This window comes from Glycine soja, chromosome 18, assembly GCF_004193775.1.
Source record: "Glycine soja cultivar W05 chromosome 18, ASM419377v2, whole genome shotgun sequence".
Lineage (NCBI taxonomy): Eukaryota > Viridiplantae > Streptophyta > Magnoliopsida > Fabales > Fabaceae > Glycine > Glycine soja.
In genome coordinates, this window is record NC_041019.1 from 33,190,812 (window position 1) to 33,201,192 (window position 10,381).

The window sequence follows — 10,381 nt, forward strand, 5'->3', positions numbered from 1 at the left end:
ACCAAATTTTGTCTCTGCTTGTCATCGGGCCCGCCGCCTCTGGATGACAAAAGGGTGCGGATAACCGTAAGGTATCTCCGTGTATCATCGGGCCCGTCGCCTCTAGATGACACAAGGGTGCAGAATGATCAAATTTTGTCTCTGCGTGTCATCGGGTCCGCCGCCTCTGGATGACACAAGGGTGCGGATAACCGTAAGGTATCTCCGCGTATCATCGGGCCCGCCGCCTCTGGATGACAAAAGGGTGCGGATAACCGTAAGGTATCTCCGCGTATCATCGGGCCCGCCGCCTCTGGATGATACAAGGGTGCAGAATGACCAAATTTTGTCTCTGCGTGTCATCGGGCCCGCCGCCTCTGGATGACACAAGGGTGCATGTCACATGACCTCAGGGTCAGTATGACAAAGATTATGGGGCGGTCGACAAAAGCAAGGCTCTTGCTCCTACGTATCCTCCAATGAGGAACTCAGACCTACGTAGTTCTAGATAACTTGTGAGACTTGAGAAAGTCTCCACTGGAAGATGCTGACATCTCCGGAAAGGGCGCAGATGACCACATTGGCCTCTGCTCATCAATCACACTTGGGGTCACTGAATGACGAGGTGCGGATAACCGTAAGGTATCTCCGCGGGCTACCAGCTCTTGGATCATGGTAACAAAAAGCGGTGCGGTCGACAAAAGCGAGGCTCTTGCTCCTACGTATCCTCCAATGAGGAACTCAGACCTACGTAGTTCTGGATAACTTGTGAGACTTGAAAAAGTCTCGGTGTTTTCTCCACTAAAAATGCAAACATGCTTTAGCAAAGAGACAAATATTCCAACCGATTAGAGCAGCATATGCCTTTTTTGAGTGACAAACAATGCGTCTACCAGGGAAGGAGAGTCTGCTGATGAAATCCCCCATAGCCATAAATGAGATTTTGGATGTTAGCATTTCGTTTCTAAATGACCATTTAGAGGAAACACTGGGTTCGACAAAAATAGAAGAAATCCACTCAAAGTGTATCAATCTCGCACAGGTAAGTGTTTCATCCTAATTCCGAACCATAGATATGTCATGACTTGACTTTGCAAATTATTTCCTATCAAATCAAAAATTACATGCGTGATCATGGATCAATAAGACTTCCCTTGGGAATGGGTTCTCTTGATGGGTTTTTCAGCTTTTGTGTGTTTTTGGCTTTTGATTTTTTGTTGGCTTTTTCCTTTTCTGTTTTTGTTTAGTGTGGGGCGAACAAGTCACCGACGCACAGGATTTTGGTTGGTAATCAAAGGGAGAAGACCACTTTTAGGTCATGGTTTCCTTTTCTTTCTTTTGTTCATTTGGTGACAATTCTGTATTGTTCAGATATTGTCTGGTCCAAAGACCTCTCTGCACATTTCTTCTGGTTTCTTTGACCAGGAGCTTTCTTCTTTTTTACTTTCTCCCATTCTTTGCTTGGGAATTTTCTTTCTTTTCTTTTTTCTTTCTCCCACCCTTTGATTGGGAATTTCCTTGCTTCCTTTTTTCCTTTGATTGGAAATTTTCCTTCTCTCCTTTTTTTTCTTTCTCTTTGATTGGAAATTTTCCTTCTCTTTTCCTTTGATTGGAAATTTTCCTTCTCTTCTTTTTTGCTTCCGAGGGTAAGGATTAACATTCTCACCCTGGGTCAAGGTTTATGGTGAGTCAGGATTTTGGCTCAAGACTTGTAGAATGGCTAGGCATGATACATGTCAGGGTTTGGTTTGGTTCAAGGATAAAAAGGGATGCCCCACATTATTTCCATGATACAAATGCAAAAAATGATGATTTGGAAACTTTATGCAAAACTGGTCATGCATGCACCTATGTGGACACTCAAGTGTCAAATTTTTATGGTCATGTGATGCTAGGGCTCAGGATTCATTTCCTCTATTTTAAATCAACCCAATGTTTCCAAAATATGTTCTTTTATCAATTTGTGCATTAAACCAAGTCCATTTCGGGCGTCCGGGGAAATCTTCACAGCATTCACCCTTTAGGTGTATACACATTTTTTTTCAAAAATAGCTATGATCAGCGAATTTTTTCAAAGAAAGGTTGGAAGTCATCTCTTTTCAAAAGCATGTTGGTTTTTCAGCTAGAAAACATTTTTTTCTTTTTTCTCTTATTTTTTTATGTTTATTTCTTTTTCTTGTTTGTTTTTGTTTTTTTTTTTCATGAGGTATTTTGCTACCTAAACATGTGTATATTTTGTGAGGTATCTTTGCTATATACATGCATATCCAAGGTATCTTTCTACCTAAACATACATATATATATTTTGTGAACTATTTTTTTGTTTACATACATGCATATCTGAGGTATCTTTCAACCTAAACATACATATATATATTTTGGTGAACTATTTTTTTGTTTACATACATGCATATCTGAGGTATCTTTCTACCTAAACATACATATATATATTTTGTGAAGTATTTTTTTGTTTACATACATGCATATCTAAGGTATCTTTCTACCTAAACATACATATATATATTTTGTGAAGTATTTTTGTTACATACATGCATATCTAAGGTATCTTTCTACCTAAACATACATATATATATTTTGTGAGGTATGACTACCTTTCGAGCTTGTGCTTGATTTATTTAAATTCCCAGGATCATGAGCAACTAGGTGCGTCCTACTATAAAAAGTGATCAAATAACAAGCATAGATTCAAAAGGTACTAGGTTGCCTCCTAGTAGCACTTCTTTAACGTCTTGAGCTGGACGCCTTATGACTTGTCGGTCACTGACCTAGTACTTTGCTTACCTTTGGCTTTGGACTTGGTCGCCTATTGGTCGGCCATGTGGTGTAGGCAATACTCAAACCTTTTTGTGGATGAGCAGAGGTGAACTCTAGAGGTGATGGCGGTGCGTCTGTTGCCCGCTGCCGGCCATCGCCAGGCTGCTGTGGTGTTTCGCCCTGCGCCTGCCTGGAGACGCAGAACTTCTTGATGAAAGCTCGATTGGTAGGGGGGACCTGATGACCTTGCTGGGGGCGACAGGCACTCCCTAGAACTGACAGAGACCCGTATTTAGAGCTGGCAACTCCAAGACCCTGTTGGCCTTCTTCGGGTCCACTAGGTGTCTTGCGGGCACAATCCCCGTAAACAATAGATGACATCAGAAATCAGTTGGGGGAGGTGCATACTTACCTATGCCACGACGACATGAACTTGCTGGGGGGGAACGGGCGCCCTGTAGGGCCGACAGAGGCCCGTAACCAGAGCTGGAAACCCCAGGGCCCTGTTGGACTTCTTCAGGTCCACTGGGTGTCTTTGTGGGTGCGATCCCTGCAAACAATAAATGGTATCAGAAATCAGTTGAACCATATGCATACTTACCCATGTCGGGACAACACAGACCAACTGATACTTTTGCAGGGGGAGATTGGCATTGCGGTCGCTGGGCAGAATGTTGCTAAGTAGCAATGTCATCTATATCTATGTAAGAGTGGTCATGTTGGTGCGCATGATCCGCACTCGTCTCTTTGCAGCGGCACGGGTGAAATCTTGCCCCGGTATGCATAGTAGCTGTGTGATAGCCTCCCTCTCTGGTTGTGCTCGCACAGTTGGCCGTCCTCCAATATCAGGGGGTGGCCCAGGAACCGTTAAAAGGAAACTACTGGTCCCTTAACCGGGAGTGCAAGTCTTGGTTAAGCATTTAAGGATAGAGGACCTTAAATTCTCTTAAGGTGCAGATGTGGAGCACACTTCAAATGAGGACACGTAGCCCTCTAAAGGTGAGGGCGTGCAACCCTCTCAAGGCGAGGATGTATAGTCCTCTGGAGGTGAGGGCGTGCAGCCCTCTGTTGGCGAGGACGTGTAGTCCTCTAAAGGTGAGGGCGTGTAGCCCTACGAAGGTGACAACATGCAGTCCTCTGATGGCGAGGGCGTGTAACCCTCTGAAGGTGAGGACATGCAGTCCTCTGATGGAGAGGGCGTGTAGCCCTCTGAAGGTGAGGACACGCAGTCCTCTGATGGCGAGGGCGTGTAGCCCTCTGAAGGTGAGGACATGCAGTCCTCTGAAAGTGAGGACACACGGTCCTCTTAAGGTGAGGGCGTGCAACCCTCTGTTGGCGAGGACGTGTAGTCCTCTGAAGACCAGGGTACTAGTACCCGAGGGTCCATCCTTATGAGAAAGCAAGAGATCGACTCATCGAGAGAGCCGATCATCCCAAATTCAAAAGATTTGGACATTTAGATGTAGGGAATCTATGTAGTTAACATGATTTTGAGGGATGCAAATGCATGCAACCTTTGTTGTGAAATTTGGGTAAATGCGGACTTTATATGAAACAATGCAATGTAATGGAAAGTTGTACAATGTTCATGGCATTCTTTCCCTATTTTTTGATTTTGATTTTGATTTGATTTTTTTTTTTTTGGAAAACACAGATTGACTGCCCTTTTGAAAAAGGTGATAATTCATGCAACCTCATCCTATCTTTTTGCAAATCTCTCCGGGAACTCCCTCAGAGTGTATGTTCTTTTTGATTTAGTCACTTGACCATTTTGGAGTGACGGCAATGGAGTCGTTTGATGTTTAATCAATCCATTGAAATCCTAGGGTTTGTCCCCTTTTTTTTGTTAAAAACATCGATGGGTGAGAACTTTTGATCGGCCCCTATGTTCACTTGAGGCTCATGAACGGTGCCCCTCATTGCCCCAGTGTAAGGCTTTGAGGTACCAATCGTTGTCTTTCGTCATGACCTTGTAGCTGGGAACCTATTGAGTGAGAACTTCTAATCTGCCCCTAGGTTCGTTTGAGGTTTATGCATGGGGCCTTTCATTGCCCCAGTGTAGGGCTTAGAGGTACCAATTGTTGTCTTGTTTTCACAACCTCGTAGTGAGGAAGAATGAAAGACGCAATTGATTCTTGCAAAAAGAATTTCCAAGGACGAGAAATAGTTGAAGGATTTTTCAGCTGATGGATTAAGTCAAATGACTCCTATGTAGAAGCAAGATGTTTTGATGTCTTGATGATGCTAAAGGATCAAGTGCTTCTAAGTTTTATTCAAACAAGAATCCAAGAAAGTCAAGATATATGATCAAGTTGATTTCTAGAATCTTTTGGAAGAAGTTTCCAAATTGAAAAAACAAAAGGTTTGACCAAAGAATTCTATCATTTTAAATTGAGATTTGCTCTCCGGTAATCGATTACCAGTAGCTGAAAATGTTTATAACAGTCACTAGAAATTTGAATTCAAAATTTATAATGTGTAATCGATTACACATGGATGGTAATTGATTACCAGCAATTTATTCAAATTTTAAAGCCTGTGATCTATTACACAAGTTTTGTAATCGATTACCAGAGGAGATTTTCAGAAAATAATTTCCAAGAGTCACATCTATTCAAATGGTTTATGAATGGCCATCAAAGGTGACTTGGAAACACGAATTTAAAGAGAGTTTTCATTGCCCACAAAGTTTATCCTCTCAAAAGATTAAGAGTTTTTCTGAACTGAACTATCTTATCCTCTCAAAAAGATTCCTTGGTCAACCACTTGCATATTCAATAAGGAATTTTGATTGGTCTTCATTGTACAATCTATCCCTTTTAAGAGAGATTTCTTCTTCTCTTCTTCTTACTTCTGAAAAGGGATTAAGAGACTGAGAGTCTCTTATTGTAGAGGATTCTTGAACACAAGGGAAGGGTTGTCCCTGTGTGGTTCAGACTTTGTAAAAGGAGTTTTACAAAGAGAGTGGAAAATCTCAAGTGGGTTTCTTGAGGACTGGACGTAGGCGCGGGAAGTGGCCGAACCAGTATAAATCAAGTTTGCATTCCTCTCTTCCTTTAAACTTCTTTTATTGCCATTTATCTTTTGCTTTAAAGAAGTTTATTTTGATTTGTCTTTTGAGTAATTCATGTTAAGGGTGCATTGTTAATCCAAAAAGAAAGAGTGATAGTTCAATTGGGGAATAGTCTTTGCATCTTAATTCAACCCCTCCTTTTCTTAAGGTAACTGAGGCCATTTGTCCAACATCCTATTCTTGACAACTCGCTTCTCTAAGAAGACAAACTTTCTGGAATGATAAAATGAAGTCACATGAACGTCTATATTTTTACTTGAAAACACAGTCAATCAAATGCCTTTTTATTTTTTTTATTTTGAAACTTATTTTTTTATTTTGAAACTTATTTGTTTTGAACTTTACTCGTTGTTTTACGGCACCCCCACCAATGTGCAAGACGAGTAATCTCTGATTGAACAGTCTTGGAAGTCAACACTCAGGAGCACAGGTCGCTTGAGCAAATAGACCAATGGCTTGCACCCACATTCCGGTGAAAGTTGAATAAGCAAACATGCGTTTGTGAGAGGATGAGGGACAAGGATGTCCATTTTATCCATATCATTTAGCATTGTAACTGTGGTTTATAATAATGGCATAAACTTGAAAATCCTGATGAGTCATAACAACAGCTTCCAGAATTGCCCCATGTATGGTGTTGCTTGTCAATGTTATGATTCAACAAGCGATTCTCCTCAAATTTCAGCCAGCCCGTATCAATTAGACTTCACACTTTATGCTTCGGGGTCATACAATGCTCAATGGAATGCCCCAGGGCTCCTCCACGATAAGCACACGTTGCGTTCGAGTCGTATCCTCAGAAAAATGGAGGTTGAGGAACCTTGGTTGGGGTTATGGCTACCATTGAATTATTGAGTGGATATGGGATCAAGTTTAGCATATGACAACGGAATTTGGGGTGAACCCTACAGGCTTTTTGCTGCAAAATTCCTTTTTGTTGGTGTTTTTTTGGTTTGTGCTAAAGGTGGTCTTCGTCATTGGAAGTGCGGTAGACAGGCTTTGTGGTTGATTTAGGGATGGCCTTTGTGGATAACTGGGTGGTGGGTAAGGAGGAGGTTTGTTATTGGCTGAGTAATGACATTGTTGGGTTGGTGGGAAACTTGGCCGTATAGGAATGGCAGTCACAACATGGGTTTCTCCCTCTTTCTCACCCTCTTCATTTGCCCCAGTTTTCTCAGTCGTCCTAGTAGGATGATCAAATTTGCCTCTTTTCGGAACCACATCGATCCTTTCACTGGCGAAGACCAAATCCGCAAAGCTTTGAGGGTGCGTAGCCCACCATCTTTTCATAGTAGAGTATCGATAATGTGTCTACCATCACGATTATCGTCTCCCTTTCCATCATTGGGGGTACAACCTGGGCCGCCAGATCCCTCCACCTTTTGGGCATGTTCTTTGAAAGATCCGTCCCCCTTTTCGTACATGTTCTGTAGTTGCATCCTATCCGAAACCATATCAAAATTGTACTGATACTGCCTAACAAAGGCAACCATTAGGTCCTTCCAAGAATGGACTCGGGAAGGTTCCAAGTTAGTGTACCAGGTAACAGCTACCCCAGTAAGACTTTCTTGGAAGGAATGTGTCATACCTTAATTTCGTCCGGGGACCTTTGCTTGATGACATGCGACCTTTCTTTGGTCCTTATGAGGTGCTTGGCACCCATCATTAGGCAATTTGTGAAATTCCAGGACATGCCGGAAAACCAAAAAATATTGATGCACAATCCGTAAGTTTCCGTGACACACCGGAAATCAAATGGAAGCATCGTTGCATAATTAAGTGAGATTCCGTAACATTCCGTAAGTCAAAAAGGGGATGATTATGTAATCCGCAAGGTTCCGTAACATTACGGAAAGAAAACAAGTATCGTTACGAGATTCGTAAGTTTCCGTAACTTTACGAAAAAAGAATCACCAAAAAAGGTAAGGGGGTGAACTTATCAAGATAGGGGTGTAAATAGCAATTCAAATCTAGGCCCTTCTAGAACATTTTGGAAGTTGGGTTGCTTAAGGAGGAAGCAACTGGGCGGCAAGCTCCTCCACGTTTTTGAAAAATGGTTTTCGGGGCTTCCGCGGCTTCCGTAATACTTCCGTAAAATTTCCGAAAACCTTGGGTAAGCATATTCCACTTAACATTGGTAAAAGGGAAAAGAAAAAAGATGAAAATCAAATTCGAAAACAGTTCCGTAAGGCTTCCGTAACTTTTCCGTAAAATACGAAAAGGGGGGTGAACTTAGTAATTCGGGTGCGCTTAGAAATCTTCTTCATTAAGTCTTTGGGCGGCAAGCACCTCCCTTTTTTTCTATAAATAGGGGAGGGGGGAGCTGTTTCAAAAGGTTCAGCCCCTTTGGCACTTCTCTCTCTTTCGAATTTGCTTGGAAAAATCGTTTCCGTGAAGAAAATCTAAGCCGAGGCGCTTCCGAAACGCTTCCGTAAGCGATTCTGTGGAAATTCTTCATCGTTCTTCGTCGTTCTTCACCGTTCTTCATCCGTTCTTCATCCGTTCTTCGTTCTTCAACGGGTAAGTTTTCGAATTCGAGACTTTCAATTCATTTCTTGTTTTGTGTACTTTCACTTTAATTTCGTTTACTTTCAGTTTTCTTTTCTTCCGTTTTTAACGTGCTTTAACCATTTATTTAAGCCGTTTTCTCGTCTAATAAATGATAAAATGAATTTCAACCGATCATTTGTGTTGTAATCTCGTTTAATCACTGTTAAAACGAAATCTAACCGATCGTTCACGCTATAACCTCGGTTAAACCAAAAAAAGTAAAATAATAATAAAATAATCAAAATATCTTGAAAAATAATAATAAAATAATCAAAATATCTTTGAATAAAATAATAAAAAAAATCAATCGGACGTTTTTCTTTGGAAGTTTCCTTGAATGAATTGATTAATAAACCAAAGTGAAACTAAGACTAAAATCAACTCACAAATCAAGTTTTTTTCCGAAAAATCACTAAAAACCGTTTTAAGGTCCAGCGCCTTAAACGGTCCTCTTTGCTTTTATCGGTTAACATGGACCGTTCAAAAGCATAAAATCAACATGTGACTTTACCGCTTTTGCAAGAACTACGTAGGTCTGAGTTCCTCATTGAGGATACGTAGGAGCAAAAGCCCCGCTTTTGTCGACCACCCCAAGAGATCGTTAATGGTCCAATGCCTTAACGTTTCTCTCCTTTCAAAAAACAAGAGATCGTTAATGGTCCAACGCCTTAACGTTTCTCTCCTTTCAAAATCAAAAGACCGTTTAATGGTCCAACACCTTAAATGACCTTTTGTTCAATAAAAACATATTTTGCAAAAAAAGACAAAAACAACTTAACCAAACACTTTGTTCCGAAAGAACTACGTAGGTCTGATTTTCTCATCCCAATTGAGGAATACGTAGGAGCAAAGGGAAACACCCTTGTCGACCACAAAAAGAGAAAAAATATAAAAAGGGTATAAAGGATATAAGGACATAAAAGGGAACGTAAAAATCAAAGTCATGTTTGCACATTCGATTAAAGGCTGCCGTCCCTTGTGACGGACGTGTGGGGTGCTAATACCTTCCCCGCGCGTAAATACAACTCCCGAACCTTTCACTTAAAAGTTCGTAGATCGCGTCTTTTCCGGTTTTTCTGACGTTTTCCTCAAATAAACGTTGGTGGCGACTCCGCGCGTATTCCTTTCGTGGAACATGCATCCCACGAGTCACGCGTCGCCCTCCCGCCGAAGGGTAGGTTGCGACAGTTGGCGACTCCACTGGGGACTGTTTTTTAGAGAGTTAGGCCATTTAATCTTGTGCAATGTTTTATCATGACTTTCTCCTTTGTTGGTTTCCCTTTATTTGTCTTATGTTCTTGTGTATATAAACTTTTTGTTGCTTTTAGTGTGTTTTAGAATGTATGCATGAGGTAAATATTTATTCATTTGATGCACACAAACACTAACACTATTTGCACACACTGTGAGTGAAAAAGGGCCCTATACCCGGGTTCATGGGAACATAAGGAGTGGAGGTGAATCTGTGATCATGCTAGGTCTCCGACTTGCTTGATTACAGTGAACCCTCATCTAGAGCTTTTCTCTTTGAAAACTTATTGTTGCTAGTAGTCCCTACTGCTGCAATATGTTCTTCGAAGGGGATGATACCTCTAGAAACCATCAAGAGAGATATGACTACCTTGGGGGTTATTACTAAAAGCCTAGTTAGCTCTCTCCCTTATAGGTCCCTTAAATAGGGGCACGGAGCAAACACACTGCGTGCCATTTTTCACACTGCCATGCATAAGTATCATATACCCGTTTGCTTATGTTCAGTGAATATTATCATACTATGTACATCCCCGTATTGTACCTTTCGCATGTGCATCATGTGCGGGTTCCGTCTTAATCCCCTCTCTTGGGCAAACCAACGGAGGGTCCGTGTCACCTTCTTAAATACATACGTTGGGCACTTTGCTACCCCAAGACGTTGTATCTAAGAAGGAGACAATTTCCCGAGCTCCCGTATTCATAAATTGCATCCGTGTCATATGCATTCCTTCATGCATTCATCCATTCCAC